This window comes from Pongo pygmaeus, chromosome 4 (genome assembly GCF_028885625.2).
Source record: "Pongo pygmaeus isolate AG05252 chromosome 4, NHGRI_mPonPyg2-v2.0_pri, whole genome shotgun sequence".
NCBI lineage: Eukaryota > Metazoa > Chordata > Mammalia > Primates > Hominidae > Pongo > Pongo pygmaeus.
Window position 1 is genome coordinate 35,380,761 of NC_072377.2, and position 21,154 is coordinate 35,401,914.

A 21,154-nucleotide genomic window follows, 5' to 3' on the forward strand; every position below is an offset into this window, starting at 1 on the left:
GCCTGTAAAATCAAAAGCCAGTTAGTTATTTCCTAGTTACAATGAGGGTACAGGCATTGGGTAAATACATCTGTTCCAAATGGGAGAAATTAGCCAAAACAAAGGGGCCACAGACCCCATGCAAGTCCAAAATCCAATAGAGCAGTCATTAAATCTTAAAGTTCAAAATGATCTCCTTTGACTCCGTGTCTCACATCCAGGTCATGCTGATGCAAGAGGTGGGCTTCCATGGCCTTGGTCAGCTCTGCCCCAGTGGCTTTGCAGGGTCCAGACCCCCTCCCAGCTGCTTTCACAGGCTGGTGTTGAGTGTCTGTAGTTTTTCCAGGTGCAGAGTGCAAGCTGTTGGTGGATCTACCATTCTGGGAGCTGGATGATGGTGGCCCTCTTCTCACAGCTTCACTAGGCAGAGGACTCTGTGTGGGGGTTCCAACCCCACATTACCCTTCTGCTCTGCCAGGAGAGGTTCTTCATGAGGATCCCATCCCTGCAGGAAACTTTTGCCTGGATATCTAGATGTTTCCCTACATCCTCAGAAACCTCAATTCTTGACTGCTGTGCACCTGAAAGCTCAACACCACATGGAAACTTGCAAAGCTCTGGCTTGCACCCTTTGAATCCATGGCCTGAGCTGTACCTTGGCCCCTTTTAGCCACTACTGGAGCAGCTGGAACACAGGGCATCAAGTCCCAAGGCTGCACGCAGTAGGGGGTCCCTGGACTCAGCCTATGAAACCATTTTTTTCCTCCTAGGCCTCAGGGCCAGTGATGGAAGGGGCTTCCAAGAAGGTCTCTGACATGCCCTGAAGACATTTTCCCCATTGTTGTGGTGATTAACATTTGGCTCCTGGTTACTTATGCAAATTTCTGCAGCAGGCTCAAATTTCTCCCCAGAAAATGGGTTTTTCTTTTCTATTGCATCATCAGGCTGCACATTTTCCAACTTTTATGTTCTGCTTCCTCTTGAATGCTTTGCCACTTAGAAATTTCTTCTGCCAGATAACCTAAATCATCTCTCTCAAGTTCAAAGTCCCACAGATCTCTAGGGCAGGGGAAAAATGCTGCCAGTCTCTTTGCATAGGAAGAGTGACCTTTACTTCAGTTCCTAACAAGTTTCTCATCTCCATCTGAGACCACCTCGGTCTGGATGTTATTGTCTGTATCACTTTCAGCATTTTGGTCAAAGCCATTTAACAAGACCCTATAAAGTTTCAAACTTTCTCACATCCTCTTGTCTTCTGACCCCTTTAAGTCTCTAGGAAGTTCCAAACTTCCCCACATTTTCTTGTCTTCTTCTGAGCCCTCTAAACTGTTCCAACCTCTGCCTGTTACCCAGTTCTAAAGTTACTTCCACATTTTCAGGTATCTTTACAGCAGCGCCCCACTCCTGGTACCAATTTACTGTATTAGTTAGTTCTCACACTGCTAGTAAAGACACACCAGAGACTAGGTAATTTTAAAGAAAAAAGGATTTAATGGACTCACAATTCCACATAGCTGTGGAGGCCTCACAATCATGGCAGAAGGTGGAGGAGCAGTCATGTCTTACATGGCAGCAAGCAAGAGAGTGTGTGCAGGGGAACTGCCCTTTATATAACCATCAGATCTCATGAGACTTACTCACTATCACAAGAAGAAAGAGCACGGGAAAAACCTGCCTCATGATTCAATTATCTCCCACCTTGTCCCTCTCACGACACATGGAGATTACGGCAGCTACAATTCAAGGTGAGATTTGGGTAGGGACACAGCCAAATCATATTAAATAATAATATTTAATACACAGTTCATACCCAGACTTGCCCCCAAATGTCCTTTATTTATTATTAGTTTTGGAGTAAAGTGAAAGCAAGTTTATTAAGAAAGAAAAGAAATAAAAGAATGACAACTCCATAGGCAGAGCAACTCCCCAAATGTCCTTTATAGCAATGCATATACACGATTTCCCCAGAACAAGATTCACTTATGAATCATGTTTTGCATTTCAATGACATTTTTATTTAATCTTTATTCTAGAACAATCACCCTGCTTTTCATAACATTGATATTTTTGATGAGCCCATACCAATAGTCTTGTATCTTTCTTTGTTTTTTAAATCATGTGTGCATGTGTATTTTGTACTATTGGGCAGATCTTATTGTTTAAAAGTACACACTGTGAAAAGTGTTGGCTTCATTTAGCACCCCAGGTCCATTTATTAGCTTTAGGCTCTTAGATATGTTATTTAAACTCTCTGTGCCTCAGTTGCATCTAAACCATGGTTATAAGATACCCGAATGTTCAGAAGGATACCAAGCACATACAAATGGTTAGCTATTGCTGTTTGTTTTATGGTATCATTAGAGAATATACTCTGATTCGATCTTGGAGCAGGTGGAATAGTTTTATATGATTACTGATACTCTAGTTGCAGTGAAATCAATTTCTTCTTAGCTTAGAATAATAGTCACAGTAGTATATCCTGACTTCTTATCAAAGATAAAATCATGTTTTCTCTTATTACTGTATATACTGGTTCAGATTTAAGTTATGCCAATATTATATGGCAAATTATAACACTAACTAATAGTATACATAGAGGTTAGTTGTGTAGGCTTGGGAGTAAAAATACCTGGATTTGCTATCCTGCTTGGGCACTCATGAGCTATTTGAACAAATCACTTATCTCTCTGAGCTGTTATTTCCTCACCCATTAAATGAGGTTAATAACTATCTCAGAGATATGTTTGCAAAACACATTCCTTTCCTGGCACCTAGGGAACCCTTTAAAATCTTCTCTAGAACAACAACAACAACAATAAAATCACTTATTAACTTGCCTTCAGGAGATATTACAAACATTTAATAAAATTACTAAAAATTATTAAACATCATTGATTTTATTAATGATAACACCTAGGACAATTTTGCTTAAAATTAGCCGGGCCATTCTCTTTGTTCCACATTTTTAAATTGTCTGGATCCTCTTTAGATGACACATACACCTATACTTTAGACGGTAAAAGTATTTGAAAAATTACAGTAACTTGTGGAAGTTGTTTTGTCTTATTTTATCACCTTTACTTAAAAGTTGGCAAGCATTTTGAGGAAAGGCAAAGTAGTGTTGTGGGAAGGACACAGGCTATGTGGAGAGAGAACCTGACCCTGCCCCCTTCTAGGTACATGGCATTGGAGAAATAACCCAAGATTTTTACACTCTAATTTTTTCTTTTGTGAGAAAGTATATAATACAGTGCCTAAAACACACTGACTTCTCAATCAATGGTTCCTCCCTTCCCTCCTTCCTTTCTTCCTTCCCTGCTTTTTTCTTTCCTTTCATCTTCCACATCTTCTTCCTCTTTTCCAGCTTCTTCTCATTCTCCCTTCTTGAGTACATGAGCTTATGGTGAGCATGTAAGTTGAGAGTGTCCAGAGAAATATTTTTAGAGACCTTTGAAGTAAGATCTCATCCACTCCCATTCCTCACTTGGGAAATAGTACATCCATGTCCTACACATACCTCTGAGCTTGGCAAGGACTTTATGTGCACCAATGCAAAGGAAGTAATGTGTCTGCCTGATTTAGCAATGTCAGGGTCTCCAGAAAACTCTCTCTCCCTCACAAATTAGATGGAGCTTGGCATTTTTTTTTTTTGAGATAAAATGTTTGCTTATTTTTATTTTTATTTTTTATTATAATTTAAGTTCTAGTGTACATGTGCACAACGTGCACGTTTGTTACATATGTTTACCCCACAACAGGCCCCAGTGTGTGATGTTCCCCTTCCTGTGTCCAAGTGTTCTCATTGTTCAATTCCCACCTATGAGTGAGAACATGTGGTGTTTGGTTTTTTGTTCTTGCGATAGTTTGCTGAGAATGATGGTTTCTCATTACAAAGGACATGAACTCATCCTTTTTATGGCTGTATAGTATTCCATGGTGTATATGTGCCACATTTTCTTAATCCAGTCTATCATTGATGGACATTTGGGTTGGTTCCAAGTCTTTGCTATTGTGAATAGTGCCACAATAAACATACCTGTGCATGTGCCTTCATAGCAGCATGATTTATAATCCTTTGGGTATATAATCAGTAATGGGATGGCTGGGTCAAATGGTATTTCTAGTTCTAGATCCCTGAGGAATTGCCACACTGTCTTCCACAATGGTTGAACTAGTTTACAGTCCCACCAACAGTGTAAAAGTGTTCCTATTTCTCCACATCCTCTCCAGCTCCTGTTGTTTCCTGACATTTTAATGATCACCATTCTAACTGGGGAGAGATGGTATCTCATTGTGGTTTTGATTTGCATTTCTATGATGGCTGGTGATGATGAGCATTTTTTCTTGTGTCTGTTGGCTGCATACATGTCTTCTTTTGAGAAGTTTCTGTTCACATCCTTCGCCCACTTTTTGATGGGGTTATTTGTTTCTTTCTTGTAAATTTGTTTGAGTTCTTTGTAGATTCTGGATATTAGCCCTTTGTCAGATGAGTAGATTGTAAACATTTTCTCCCATTCTGTAGGTTGCCTGTTCACTCTGATGGTAGTTTCTTTTGCTGTGCAGAAGCTCTTTAGTTTAATTAGATTCCATTTGTCAATTTTGGCTTTTGTTGCCATTGTTTTTGGTGTTTTAGTCATGAAGTCCTTGCCCATGCCTATGTCCTGAATGGTATTGCCTAGATTTTCTTCTAGGGTTTTTATGGTTTTAGGTCTAACGTTTAAGTCTTTAATCCATCTTGAATTAATTTTTGTATAAGGTGTAAGGAAGGGATCCAGTTTCAGCTTTCTACATATGGCTAGCCAGTTTTCCCAGCACTATTTGTTAAATAGGGAATCCTTTCCCCATTTCTTGTTTTTGTCAGGTTTGTCAAAGATCAGATGGTTGTACATGTGTGGTATTATTTCTGAGAGCTCTGTTCTGCTCCATTGGTCTATATCTCTGTTTTGGTACCAGTACCATGCTGTTTTGGTTACTGTAGCCTTGTAGTATAGTTTGAAATCAGGTAGCGTGATGCCTCCAGCTTTGTTCTTTTGGCTTAGGATTGTCTTGGCAATGCAGGCTCTTTTTTGGTTCCATATGAACTTTAAAGTAGATTTTTTCCACTTCTGTGAAGAAAGTCATTGGTAGCTTGATGTAGATGGCATTGAATCTATAAATTACCTTGGGCAGTATGGCCATTTTCACAATATTGATTATTCTTATCTATGAGCATGGAATGTTCTTCCATTTGTTTGTATCCTCTTTTATTTCATTGAGCAGTGGTTTGTAGTTCTCCTTGAAGAGGTCCTTCACATCCCTTGTAAGTTGGATTCCTAGGCATTTTATTCTCTTTGAAGCAATTGTGAATGGGAGTTCACTCATGATGTGGCTCTCTGTTTGTCTGTTATTAGTGTATAAGAATGCTTGTGATTTTTGCACATTGATTTTGTATACTGAGACTTTGCTGAAGTTGCTTATCAGCTTAAAGAGATTTTGGGCTGAGATGATGGGGTTTTCTAAATATACAGTCATGTCATCTGCAAACAGGGCCAATTTGACTTCCTCTTTTCCTAATTGAATACGCTTTATTTCTTTCTCCTGCCTGATTGCCATGGCCAGAACTTCCAATACTATGTTGAATAGGAGTGGTGAGAGAGAGCATCCCTGTCTTGTGCCAGTTTTCAAAGGGAATGCTTCCAGTTTTTGCCCATTCAGTATGATATTGGCTGTGGGTTTCTCATAAATAGCTCATATTATTTTGAGATACGTCCCATCAATACCTAATTTATTGAGCATTTTTAGCATGAAGGGCTGTTGAATTTTGTCAAAGGCCTTTTCTGCATCTATTGAGATAATCATGTGGTTTTTGTCTTTGGTTCTGTTTATATGCTGGATTATGTTTATTGATTTGCATATGTTGAACCAGCTTTGCATCCCAGGGATGAAGCCCACTTGATCATGGTGGATAAGCTTTTTGATGTGCTGCTGGATTCTGTTTGCCAGTATTTTATTGAGGATTTTTGCATCAATGTTCATCAAGGATATTGGTCTAAAATTCTCTTTTTTTGTTGTGTCTCTGCCAGGCTTTGGTATCAGGATGATGCTGGCCTCATAAAATGAGTTAGGGAGGATTCCCTCTTTTTCTATTGATTGGAATAGTTTCAGAAGGAATGGTACCAGCTCCTCCTTGTACCTCTGGTAGAATTCAGCTGTGAATCTGTCTGGTCCTGGACTTTTTTTGGTTGGTAAGCTATTAATTATTACTTCATTTTCAGAGCCTGTTATTGGTCTATTCAGGGTTTCAAGTTCTTCCTGGTTTAGTCTTGGGAGGGTGTATGTGTCCAGGAATTTATCCATTTCTTCTATATTTTCTAGTTTATTTGCATAGAGGTGTTTATAGTATTCTCTGATGGTAGTTTGTATTCCTGTGGGATAGGTGGTGATATCCCCTTTATCATTTTTTATTGTGTCTATTTGCTTCTTCTCTCTTTTCTTCTTTATTAGTCTTGCTGGTGGTCTATCAATTTTATTGATCTTTTCAAAAAACCAGCTCCTGGATTCACTGATTTTTTGAAGAGATTTTTATGTCTCTATCTCCTTCAGTTCTTCTCTGATCTTAGTTATTTCTTGCCTTCTGCTAGCTTTTGAATGTGTTTGCTCTTCTCTAGTTCTTTTAATTGTAATGTTAGGGTGTCAATTTTAGATCTTTCCTGCTTTCTGTTGTGGGCATTTAGTGCTATAAATTTCCCTGTACACACTGCTTTGAATGTGTCTCAGAGATTCTGGTATATTGTGTCTTTGTTCTCATTGGTTTCAAAGAACATCTTTATTTCTGCCTTCATTTTGTTATGTACCCAGTAGTCATTCAGGAGCAGGTTGTTCAGTTTCCATGTAGTTGAGTGGTTTTGAGTGAGTTTCTTAATCCTGAGTTGTAGTTTGATTGCACTGTTGTCTGAGAGAGAGTTTGTTATAATTTCTGTTCTTTTACATTTGCTGAGGAGTGCTTTACTTCCAACTATGTGGGCAATTTTGGAATAGGTGTGGTGTGTGCTGAGAAGAATGTATCTTCTGTTGATTTGGGGTGGAGAGTTCTGTAGATGTCTATTAGGTCCACTTGGTGCAGAGCTGAGTTCAATTCCTAGATATCCTTGTTAACTTTCTGTCTCATTGATCTGTCTAATGTTGACAGTGGGGTGTTAAAGTCTCCCCTTCTTATCGTGTGGGAGTTTAAGTCTCTTTGTAGGTCTCTAAGGACTTGCTCTATGAATCTGGGTGCTCCTGTATTGGGTGCATATATACTTAAGATAGTTAGCTCTTCTTTGCAATGAGTTTGAACATCCTTCTTTAGCTCAGAGAGGTTTGTTATTACTGATCGTCTGAAGCCTACTTCTGTCAACTCATCAACATTATTCTCTGTCCATCTTTTTTCCATTGCTGGTGAGGAGCTGCATTCCTTTGGAGGAGAAAAGCCACTCTGATTTTTAGAATTTTCAGCTTTTCTGCTCTGCTGTCTCTCCATTTTTGTGGTTTTATCTACCTTTGGTCTTTGGTGATGGTGACGTACAGATGGGGTTTTGGTGTGGATGTCCTTTCTGTTTGTTAGTTTTCCTTCTATCAGTCGGGACCCTCAGCTGCAGGTGTGTTGGAATTTGCTGGATGTCCACTCCAGACCCTGTTTGCCTGGGTATCAGCAGCAGAGGCTGCAGAACAGCGAATATTGCTGAACAGCAAATGTTTCTATCTGATCGTTTCTCTGGAAGCTTTGTCTGAGAGGGGTACCCGGCAGTGTGAGGTATCAATCTGCCCCAACTTGGGGGGTGCCTCCCAGTTAGGCTACTCAGAGGTCAGGGCCCCACTTGAGGAGGCAGTCTGTTCATTCTCAGATCTCAAACTCCATGCTGGGAGAACCACTACTCTCTTCAAAGCTGTCAGACAGGGACATTTAAGTCTGCAGAGGTTTCTGCTGCCTTTTGTTTGGCTATGCCCTGCCCCCAGAGGTGGAGTCTACAGAGGCAGGCAGGCCTTCTTGAGCTGTAGTGGGCTCCACCCATTTTGAGCTTCCTGACCGCTTTGTTTACTTACTCAAGCCTCAGCAATGGCAGACACCCCTCTCCCAGCCTCGCTGCTGCCTTGCAGTTCGATCTCAGACTGCTCTGCTAGCATTGAAGTGGGCGTGGGACCCTCTTAGCCAGGCGGGGGATATAATCTCCTGGTGTGCCGTTTGCTGAGACCGTTGGAAAAGTGCACTATTAGGGTGGGAGTGACTTGATTTTCCAGGTGCCGTCAGTCACCCCTTCCTTTGGCTAGGAAAAGGAATTCCCTGACCCCTTGCACTTCCTGGGTGAGGCGATGCCTCGCTCTGCTTTGGCTCTCACTCGGTGGGCTGCACCCACTGTCCTGCCCGCACTGTCCAATGAGCCCCAGTGAGATAAATCCAGTACCTCAGTTGGAAATGCAGAAATCACCTGTCTTCTGCATCACTCACACTGGGAGCTATAGACTGGAGCTGTTCCTATTTGGCCATCTTGGAACTGCCGGCATTCTTTTATCAGAAAATATAACCTTTCATTCCAAAGTGAGACAAAGGTTTGGAGTGCCAACTCCTTTGGTAATGGGAAAACAATGACTTCAAGATTACCCTTTTCAACATAAAACAGGACTAGGAAGCCTGAATGGTTGAGAGACTGTGTATAGAAAAAACAGCTTAGGTTGCTACTCTCCTCCTCAACCATCTCCTCCACCATCAACAAAGACCAAAGCCACTTGTCCACTGTCATGACTTTTTTAAGGGTATCTCGTCAGATATGCTTGAGAAGGCAAGTGTATATTTTACAATTTTTGGTATGTGGACATACCAAACTTTTAAAAGTTTTCATACTTTTAAAAGTCTCAGGACCTTCTATACTTAAAATTATCAAAAGCCCCAAATAACTTTTATTTATGTGTATAGTATCTATCATATTAGAAAATATGATAAAATATTTTTAAAATGTTTATTAAAAAATTCACCTAAAATAACAAAACCTATACATGTTAACATAAATAATGCATTTTTATTAAAAAATTGTATTTTCCAATACAAAACCATTGTGTGGAAAGTGGCGTTGTTTTGCATTTTTGCAAGTTTCTCTTAAGTATGGCTTAATAGAAGATAGCTGAATTTTCATATATGTTTCTACATTCAATCTGTTGTGACATGTTGCTTTGACTGATGTATGTAAAGAAAAGCTAGCCCTAGACAAATTTATGATTGGAGAGTATATTTTAATATTTTTAATGTAAGTGTAAGCAATTCTCATGCTTTGGCCTCCCAAGTAGCTGGGATTACAGGCGTGCACCACCAGGCCCAGCTAATATTTTCTATTTTTAGTAGAGACAGGGTTTCACTGTGTTGGCCAGGCTGGTCTGGAACTCCTGACCTCAAGTGATCTGCCTGCTTTGGCCTCCCAAAGTGCTGGGATTACAGGCATGAGCCACCATTCTGGGCCGCATTTTGAATGTTTGTATCCATGCATGTGTGGTTGTGTAACTCATGCACTGATCATTTTGAAAATATTGGTTCACCGAGTTATCAAGCTCTCCCAAGTAGTGACACATTTCATTATACAAAAAAAAAAAAAAAAAAAAAAAAAAATTTGTTAATATCATTACATCTTCACGTACTGGGGAGCTGTCACTCTTGCAGTGATGGATTTTCAGTTTCACATTTCTCTGGAGAGCTCAAATTTTATTGCTGGCAACAAATGCTGTCAGTTGTTTTTCTTGACCTGGCAGGCTGACTTTGTTTCTTTCTGAGATAATATCTATCACATTCTTGAGTCTGAATGGCCATAGTTTATCATTATTTTTCAAGTAAAAATGGTGTTCCCTGAAAGAAAAAAAAAAAGCAGCTGGTTTACTTTGCCAGACAATCACATGAGTGCTTTTCCTTTCACAACTGGTATGAGAAAAGCTGTTATATGAACTCATTTCATCACACAGTATCAGATTTGTACTCAAGGTTTGAAAGTTCATAAAATTAATAAATTTTATTGCTTCATTAAGGACATTCTTAAGTGAACTTGCTTTGCCCCCACTCCTTTTACCTGTGAATCTGTGTCTGTATAGAATACAATGACTATTGACACAGTGTGGGCCCTGCCTTGATTTATGCTAATGTGACAGCAGTTTCACCCAGGATAGCTTTTGTACATCAGTGCAAATGTCCACATAGTGGAAAAAAGCAAATACAATTATTACTATTATAAAAATCCATTTGGTCTTGTAGACCCAGCTCTGAAGGGGTCTCAGAGACACCCCCCAGAGGTCCATGGACCACACATTGAAAACATTGTTAAAGGGTATGGGTCAATTCAGTTTTAATCCTGCTGGTATGCTTTCTGCAAGGCTTCAGTGAGAATACTAAATCATCTGAAACCTAGTCTTGAGGAGCTAAAAATCTAGTGGAGAAAATAGACACATACACAACTAAATAAAACCCCCTCTACACACAGGGGGCTATGGTTGCTGAAGAGAGAGCAAAACTTTTGGCTTGGGGATAGGAGAAGGCTCATCAGAAATTATCATTTTGGGCCTTGCAAACCACCTGTGATTACCCAGTCCCAAGAAGAAGCATTAGCCTATACACATACAACTCTCTGAACCTTTAGGGAATGGCAGGGGGGCTGGACTGGCTGGGGTGTAGGGTGCTTCAGAGTAGGTGACCGCATAGCACTGGAAACGTGGGTGGGCAGCATGCTTTACAGGATCTTGAGAGCATTGACAATATACCACCTTGCTTGTTTTATGTTATATTGAGCAGACATGTTAATTTAACCCAGAGCAATCATTCACAAAGTGTGATCCCTGAGCCAATAGCATCAGTGTCACCTGGGAACTTGTTAGAAATGCAAATTCTCAGGACTTACCCCTGGTCTATCAAATCAGAAATTCTACGGTGGGTTCAGCAATCATGTCTTTATATGTCCTTCTTTTAAGAGTCTGATGCTCACTAAAGTTTGAGAGTGTGTTTCTTTAAAGAGTGGTCCTACCTGCATCTGCATCACCTTTGGGGAAATGTGCATGTAGGGTGTTGCTGTTTGCCACATCTGCATATTCTTGGGCTGCACCTCAGAACAACAGAATCAGAGCAGAATGGGGCTTGGACCTGCATGTTTGCAAGCTAGCTGTGCAATTGTTACCAAAGTACAAGTATCACTACCCTAACAGAGGCCAGGCTAAAGGAAAAACTTCTGATTTTTTTTAAACCAAATATTATAGTTTGGAGGAAGGAATGTAAACCCAAATTTTATCGCAAGTAACTGCTTCTTTGCATTTTTACAGGATTATAAGTGAACCAAAAATTCTCTGTAGATTTACCATGCTTTTCAAAAACATTTTAGTATATTAATGATCATTACAGTTAGTGTATTGGATGGTGGGAGTGAAGAAGGTGACTGCCTGAATAAATAGTTGCAAATTATAGTGAGATCTTGTGGCAGAAAAGACTACCAAATAAAGATTCACATTATAATTATCTAAGGAAAGTTTTATCTCCTGGTAGTTTCTAAGAGCATCTAGATGTCTAGCTTTGTTTTCCTTCAAGCTAAGTATACATTAAGAGACACCCACAACTTAATTCCTTTAAGTAGTTGCTCTAATCAGATGTGTTATTTTCTCAATTTTTACAGTAAACTTGAGGGAAATATAATTTAACTGGATGCTAAATGGACACTAATTTGCCAAATGCTTCAAAATTATAGGGTATCCCACATAGATCTTTGGGAGGTAAGGATGCATATGCTGAGAGGATTTAGTTTACGTACTGGAGCCTAGAAATCCAACAAGAACATAGGCAACTTGACCTAAGTAAGTACTGTTGGAGACACCCAGTGCAACTGTACATGAATGGATCAGGAAGGCGGAATACGTAGAAACAGGAGAAGGACAGAATTTAAGGTAGGGGGGATATTTGAATCTTGCAGATTATTTAAAAAGCTTTCTTTTTTTTCAAAGGAAAATAAAAGCCTTTTAAAATATGCTTTTTATACATAAACCTTATAAATAGCATAGCAATAGAAGAGGCTAGTTATTCTGCAGTGATTGACTAGTCTGAAAGTGGCTGGATTTTTGTTCTCTGTGTTTTATAAAGTACTTTGAGATGAATATTTCCCTAAAATCAGAAAAAAAAAGGCAAGACTATATATTCAATTCCCAAGTCTTTCTCTCTACTCTATTTGTCACAGACCATTTAAATAAAAAGGTTTTTGTGATTATATACATTTAAAAGAAGTTCAGTGTTTTTGGGGGGGAAAGTTTCACATGAGCAGAGCAGAATCTTTAAAAAGTTCCAGCAAACTGAATTTAATTTAGGCTTTTAATTTAGGCCTCCTATAATGTAGACAACAAGTGTTGTGGAGGTGGGGGTAGGAAAGGGTGTCTTCAGACCCCACCTTGAGATCTTTCCATCAGAAGTGTATGCTTCTCAGAGACACTCTCTGGGGCTCTTTTTGTTGGGACATTGGTTTCTGAAGTGCTTTTCAGAAAATGAAACTACCCCACCCAGTGTTTTAACTAATTCACAGATGTTGCAAGCACCTGCAGAATGCTGGAGTTAGCCCTGGGCAGGGGAGACCCTACCTAAATTTACTGAAACTGGCTGAAGGGCAGAGCTGGATCAGAAAGCACAGTTCATGGCCTTAACATAGGAGAAGGGTCTGTTTATGACAGTTGAGAGACATATTTTTAAGAGAAATCATTTGGGAAGACTTGCCTGGCCATTAATCAAGGAAAGCAAGTTTTACCTGATGAGGGCTTCCAGGCTTCTCTGTTTTAAAATTATTCGTGCTGGTAAGACTGGCCATTTCACAAGTGGGAAGAAATGCTGTTTCTTCTGATGGGCAGAAACCTCTCTGATATGCACTATCCATCTGTAAAAAGCAGTTTAAGCAAGCATATGCCTGATATTGCTTTCTTGCCAAAACCTGCAGTGCTCAAATGAGTATCCCCTTAACATTTCATAACATTATGAATACCCCCTTTCAAAGTAAGCTAACATTGATTGTGACCCTTCATATGCAAAACATTGCATGCTGTAGACTCAGTGGAAAGATTCAGGAAAAGGAGCTTTCGTTCCATCCCTAGGGAACCTCTGATTTAAAGGAGGAGGATGAATAAGTGTGTAAATAATTCTAATACAAAGAAGTTTTTGACAGGTGCTATAATAGAGGTGAAGACACAAGGTCTCACACATACATAAATCCATGCATGAAGTATGCACACACTCACAAACACATACACTAAGTGGGTTGTACATTTCTAAAGCAAGTCCTATTAATTCTCATTATATATCTCCAGTACTTTCATTACAATTTAACTGAAGGAGAGTGTGACATATTCTTATAATGAATACCTGCTTTATTTGGAGCATATTAAAGCATATTCAGGAGATTTATTTATTATTCAAGGACACCAGAGAAGTGTCATTTAAAACTCCAGAAAATTTTTATCACACATTATTATGTTCCGTAAACTAAGATCCCAAACAGTCTTTGTCAACACAGATGCAAAATGAATGTAAGTGGGGTTAATGAATGTGAAACACTCAATGAGACATGAATAAACATGAAGTGGAACCTAATGAGGTCAGCTTGGTGGGAGCAAGGTGAATGGGGAGATATTTGGCATTGTTTTTCAGATCCCTTGGAGTGTTCCAGGAGAGATTCTCTAAGACTGAGACATTCTCAAGAGCCATAGCCTCACTAAGTACTCACTAAAGTCTTCTCAGTATCTCATATAGTGTATTATGTAGTGTATGTAGGGTATGCCAATTTTACTTCTCCTCCAGTGCCTCCCAGTATACTGGGGAAATGGACCAAAATGTACCAAAGGACAGACAAATAATGTAGGTGACAAAATCCCCAGGAGGCTAAAGGTAGGAGAGTTTTCCAAGAACAAGGAGGAGTTGGGGAGAGAAGTAGCTGGGAGAAGGTTTCTAGAAGGAGGTGGGATTTGAGTTGGGCCTTCACAACCAGGTAGGAATGAGACAGGCAGAGAGGAGGGGGCCAGCATTCCAAGCAGAGAAATACTCAGGTATTTTTCTCCAGACACCCGCAACCAACCCACATTTTGCATATAATTTCAGGGGATATTATCAACCCCTTCTAACCACAGACCAAGGTTAGGACGCCCTGCTCTAGCACTTATGAAATTGCAATAGAGCATGCTTTTTGAGCAAAATAGAGCAAAATAGGATTCCTTTCTTGCTAATAGAGTACGAAGTAACACACAATACCGAGTAGTCAAAAGAAAATCCCTCCTGCCACCTAAATTACTTAATTATAAGAACTAATTACTGAAACACAAAAACACCTCTGTGGACGTGCCCCATTTTCTTTTCTTTCTTTATTTCATTTTTTGAGACAGGGTCTTGCTCTGTCACCTGGCTTGGAGTGCAATGGCCTGATTATGGCTCACTGCTGCCTCAACCTCCTGGGTCTCAGGAATTCTCCTGCCTCAGCCTCCCAAGTAGCTGGCACTACAGGTGTGCACCACTATGCCAGGCTAATTTTTTTTTTTTTTTTTAAGAGATGGAGTCTCACTCTCTAGCCCAGGCTAGAGTGCAGTGGCATGATCTCAGCTCACTGCAAGCTCTGTCTCCCGGGTCATGCCATTCTCCTGCCTCAGCCTCCCGAGTAGTTGGGACTACAGGCACCTGCCACCACACCTGGCTAATTTTTGTATTTTTAGTACAGATCGGATTTCACCGAGTTAGCCAGGATGCTCTCGATCTCCTGACCTCGTGATCCGCCCGCCTCGGCCTCCCAAAGTGCTGGGATTACAAACCTGAGCCACCGTACCTGGCCGCCAGGCTAATTTTAAAATTTTTTTTGTAGAGATGGAGTCTTGCTATGTTACCCAGCTGGTCTTGATCTCCTGGGCTCAAGTGATCCTTCTGCTTCAGCTACACATCAGTCTCAAGAAACTAGTGTGACATGAGTTTCTTTAGGACCATACTGTCTCATGCATCTGTGTGAAGAGACCACCAAACAGGCTTTGTGTGAGCAACAAGGCTGTTTATTGCACCTGGGTGCAGGCAGGCTGAGTCCAAAAAGAGACTCAGCAAGGGTGGTGGGATTATCATTAGTTCTTACAGGTTTGGGGATAAGCGGTGGAGTTAGCAGCAATGTTTTGCGGGCAGGGGGTGGATCTCACAAAGTACATTCTCAAGGATGGGAAGAATTACAAGGAAACTTCTTAAGGGTGGGGGAGATTATAAAGAACCTTCTTAAGGGTGGAGGAGATTACAAAGTACATTGATCACTTAGGGTGGGGCAGAGACAAATCACAATGGTGAAATGTCATCAGTTAAAGCTATTTTCACTTCTTTTGTGGATCTTCAGTTGCTTCAGGCCATGTGGATGTAAACGTGCAGGTCACAGCGGATATGATGGCTTAGCTTGGGCTCAGAGGCCTGACACATACCACATAATATTATGTAATATTACAGTTAGCAGATTCAGTGTTCATGTGACTGCATCTCCACAAAAGGATAGCCTCCATTTCCTTGCAACAGAACTCTCCTTTGAGAATTCAGTATGTCACTTATGAGCACCTTGAAGATCTGGGTCTCAGACCAACTGCCACCATGATGATTCATCACCTAGAAAATGGCTACTAATAGGAAGACACTCAGTGTAGTGACAAGCAATGCAATGTGGTAAGAACAAAACCATTCTCCTCCTTCACCCCTCCCCAATCTTAGGATTCTATTAATATGAGGAACAGATAATCTCACACTCATCAAGTAGGTCAGAATCAACATGGAAAGTCTGTGTGCACTCCATGGAGTATGCACAAGACTAGCTACTTAATTTGTGGGTCCAGTGAAGAATAAAAATACGGAGATCCTTGTTCAAAAATGATTAAGAATTTCAAGAGAGCAAGAGCAGAGCATTAAACCAAGCACAGGGCCCTTCTAAATGCAGGGTCCTATGTGATTGCCTTGGTTTTCTCTGTAAAATCAGATAATGGAACTAGCCAATCTCTAAGCAATTTTCTAATTTCAACATTCTGCCATTCTCACTATAGCTTATTTTATAGTGTAGTTCTCTACAGTCACTATATTGAAAGATAATTTTTCCTAAAGCCATTTTTCCTATCCACTGTCTACTGATATTTCTATCATGGCCACCACCATTCTCATACTTTCTCAGAGCCATCTTGGTTTATTTCTTTTCCTCAACTTCTTTGTTCAATAAGCCACTAAGTTTTATGCCATATAATATTTTATGTTTATTTATTCCTTGCCAATCCCATAGCCAAGTCCACATGCCAGGTCTTAGGTTGTTACAACCACTTTTTAGCTAACCTTACCAACTACATTAGTTTATCTAATGCCGTGTAAGAAATCATTCCAAAATTTATTACTGCAATTTCTGTGTGTCAGAAATTTGGGAATGGGTTAACTGAAGAGTTCTGGCTCAGGATCTCTCTCATAATGTCGAGTCATGATATCTCCAGTGATGCAGTCATCTGAAGGCTCACCAGACCAGAGGATGTGCTTCCTGGGTGGCTCATTCACATGAGCTGGTCAGTTTTGACTGGTTGTCGATGAGATGTTTCATTTTACTCCCTACATAGGCTTGTCCACTGGGCAGCTTGAGTGTCCACCCAACATGGGCCTGGCTCTCCCCAAAGTGAGGGATCCAAGAGAAACAGCAGACAGAAGCTACTCTTTTGACACAGAAGGCACAGGTCATCTCTTCTGCCATATCTTATTTGTTAGAAGTGAGTCACTTAATCAGGCTGCACGTTCAAGGGAGGAAAATCAGACTCCACCTTTTGAAGCTTCCTTCCAAAAGTTTTTAAATATTTTTTGACATATTTAAAAATCATTACACCATCTTATATGTTCCTTCCAAATTCAGCTTCCTAAACAAGGCTTAAGTTGATTCAGCTCTCTGCTCAGAACATGTAAGTGAATTTCAGTGGAAAAAAACAGGTAGAAAAAACTCTTCTTGTTCTAGTGAACACATCTGCTGTGCACCCTGCTTCAGCCAGGTCTGTCCACTCACTAACCCAAAAGACATCTGGATCTTTCTCAGGTGTGGGCATCAGGTCTTTTTCTTCACTGTTTCTCCCAGTTCAAATGCTCTCTCCCTTATCATCTTCTAGGTTCAGAGCAAAACCCATTCAGTCATCATTTTAAGTTTTCTGTAAGTCTTCTGCAATACAATAACACACAGTATTTCTCTCTTTACTTTCACTTTTTAGCCATTCAGTGGGCCTCTACCTGCCAGCACCCAGGGAATGTGCTGAGGAGTGGGGATATAAAGGCAACTTGTTTTAAAGTTTGCATGTACCTATCTAATGTTCACAGGGTCTCCTTTGAACTTTCCTTTTGGAAGTTTCTTGAGGGGTCTTCTTCATTGTGCATAGCTCAGTGCCAAGCAAATGCTGGGTATTCGATAAACATTCCATGAATAAATAAGTAAATGAAGATGATAAAAATCAACAGGTAAGCCTAATTCTTTCTACTGAGAAGTGGCCATTTTGCTCTTTTTCTCCTTAAAAATGGTAGCTATTTTGAAGCATTTGAGAAAATTAAACCTGTTTTCTCTTAGGCTGGGGTTATAATATTTGAACACTAACCTGATTACAATAGCAACAAAGGTAATAGCTTCAAATTGATTCTGCTACTTCCTTCAGCTCAACCTCTAATCTGGTTATCGTATTGTCATCCTAACTTATCTATTTTTGATATTTAAACTATTTCTTTATGAATTCTGAATTGTCATACAATGTAACCAATATTATAAGGAAAAGTCCCCTCTCTGAAAGCTTTATGAATCCCTCCCTAACACCCTACCTGAACAGTCCTACGATTGGCTGCCAAGTGCTTCTTATTTTGATTTTCTATAGATACTTAATGAGACTAAGGAGCAAATCTTTGTAGTAAAACATTTCAAATGGCCCAGCTCTGCCTCCATAAATGTGCACCAAAACCTTAGAAAACAGTCTTGAGTCTGGCTCCAGGAAAACATTTGGTGACAGGTGTGTAAATCACTCCTTCTAAGAGAAAGAATAGGGGGTTGAACAGTAACTGCCTGATTCAGAGCTTATGAAATTCAAGGGATTTTCTGTTGGGGAGACTTGAATTTTGTTTTTTAAAATCTATATCTGAGATGAGCATCAATAAATAGGGGAAGGTGACATTATTTGATTAAAGAAAAAAAATAAAGCTAGAATCAGATCTGGATCCTCCAGTCTACTACATGAGGAATCTTGTTTGACACTGGAACATCAGGCTGTGTTGACTTCCCCTGCCTGTTTATTGCTGGAAGAGAGAAATTGAGAATCGAGAGATCAGAATCATCAATATTTCTGAAATTAAGCCTTCTTCACTATAGCCAAAACAACCACTGTGTCTTCTGATTCCCTCACTGGGAGTGTTACATGGTGATCTTGTCCGCACTCACCTGCATCTTGTTAAAAAAAATCAACTATTCAACTAAGAAATGACTTGATACTCTTTTAATGCTCTGCCTCTACAAAAGCCTTGTGGAGTTGAGTTGTTTGGTTTTCAAATGCATCCTTTCAGGTTCCAGTGGAGTCTGGAATAAGCTTCTTAGTTCTTAATGAGCAAAACACTGGAAAATTTGTAAAGTTGGATTTTATGCGTCTTTTAAAAATTCCAGGATAAATTCTTATTAAATGGGGCAGGTTACAATATGGTCTTTTCTACAGGCAGAGGGAAGCACTAGAAACCTCTTTCAGAATGTGGCTTGATCATTCAATATATCCAGGTAACAATTCAGGCACATGTACCCCCTGAATCTAAAATAAAAGGTGAAAAACAAAAGAAAAGCTCAAGTGCTATGTAAACACTTTAAATGCAGTGTATATATATAAAAATTTGTTTATATATATATAAATTTTACAAAGAAAATGTCAAAAACTGCAATGATATGTATAGAAGAGAAGAAAGATTATATTTTAGAGGATGAAGTGGGAAAAATGTGAGGTCTTCTATGAGAAAGGATAAGAGAAAAGAGCTAAATTTTGATAAATAGTTGAAAAAAGAAAATGTTGAAAACTACGATAACATGTATAGAAGAAAAGAAAAATTATTTTTTTGAGGATGAAGTGGGAAAAAATGTGAGGTCTTCTATGAGAAAGGATATGAGAGAAGAGCAAGAATTTTCATAAATAGCTGAAAAAAATCTAACAACATTACATGGCGCAGTAAACTGTTAATGCAGTTCTTTAGATATGTACATAAGAAGTAAGCACAGCTCCTGCCCTCAAGAGGCTTCATGCTACTTGGGGACACTAAACAAAGACAGGTTCAAACATACATGAGAATGTTTCTGGAACAATATGGGATCAATAGCAAATTCACATTACAAATATAAATGAGCATGGAGAATATGCAGCAAAATGTAGAGAAATAGTTCTGTAATTCACCTCCTGCAAATCAGGTAGTTAAAGCAGAAGGAGATCCTGGAGCAAAGGCATAAAGGCCTTTCAGGACCCAGAAGTATATTTTATTCTCCTCTGAGAATGGTCTTAATAGACACAGCTGCCCTAATTCATTGGTTCTCCTGTTAGAAGCATTCTTAAATATCCCTCCTTATCCAGTTACCTCTGCTTCCATTTCCCTGCTTGTCATTACTTGGTTTTGACTCTGATTTTACTTCTTTCTAGAATCTCAGTTTGGTAAATGTTGTGGACTAAATGTTAAGTCCCCCAAAATTTATATTTGAAGCCCTAATCCCTGGTGTGATGATCTTTGGATATGGAACTTTGGTGGAAGTACTTTAGATGAAAATGTAGCCCTCAAGATGGGATAAGTGCCTTTATAAGAAAAGAAACCAGAGAACTCCCTGTTCCCCACCCCTGTGTCATGTGAGGCCCAGTGAGAAGGTGGTCATCTGCAGGCCTAGGAGAAGACCCTCATCAGAAACCAATCTTGTTGGACCTTGATCTCAGACTTTCAGCTTCCTAAACCATGGAAAATCAATTTCTGTTGTTTAAACTTAAAAAATAAAAAAAAATGTGGCTTGATGAAGACCTCATAAAAAGTAACCAGTTTTACTGCATTTATAAGAATATGTCATAATACTTATAGGTTTTCTCTTTCTCCAAAAACAGACTGCCAACCTCCAGTTGTGACCTATCTGGGTTATCTAAAGAAAGCTTTCTGTGACCAGATACCTAAGCTTTGGTAATACGATAAGCACACTTGCAGGTGTTATATAACCAATCCTATAGCCTTGGGCATCAGGCCATCCTGGGCCACTCCTCTATCCACAGTTGGAGAAACAGGAACTGGGCCTCTTGCTACCTCTGCAGGGCTAGGCAGCTTTGACTTCTGACCCAGGCTACAACCATGGCTTCCACCTCCTTGCAGAGATATTTGACCAGAGAGGCAATATTCACTGAGGACATAAAACAAAGGTTCTCAAACCTTTTCTGAGGGAGACCCACCTGATGGATGAGAGGAAAGTTACCTGCAGGTTAACCTCTCATGGGATTTGTGGTTTTTTAAGAAAAGGTTTTAATTGACAGTAGAACAGATAAAAGCTTGTAGAAAATTTGAGGTATAGTGTTGCTATTACTTCACTCTGACCCTCCCACTGATCTGGGCCACAGTCACCTTCTTGAGAATCCTCACTAAGCAATACCTCATTATTTATGACAGGTGTTACATTTGCCACAGAGACATAGGGTGATGCAGTGAGCTGGGTTTCTGTGAATTCTCTAGCTCTAAACATTATTAGATAATTATTACTCTAATAATCTTCAGGGGAATAATAAGAAAATATTACAACATAGGCCCACTGAGACCAATACATTTTGGGGGATCTACTCCCATCTCTGTCACTGGTTAATGGTGTGACATTGAGTCTAAATCAATCAATTTCTTATTTTTCTCCTTTGTAAAATTGAGAAATTGGACAAGATGATCTTAAAAGTTCCTTCCCTACAATCTTTTGAATTTACACATTTGCACAAAGATTTTTTTAAAAAAAGTTTTATAGCTTTTGGTTTTCATGATTATGACAAATTTTTCAATGAAGAAAATTTCCAATATCAAATTTTAATTTACTTAACTTTACCATAAATCATCCTATTACTTTTTAGAAAGGCTATGAAGAAAATAAAATGAACCTCAAGAGATTAATTTCCCCTTCAGAATGTTCAGTGATTAATT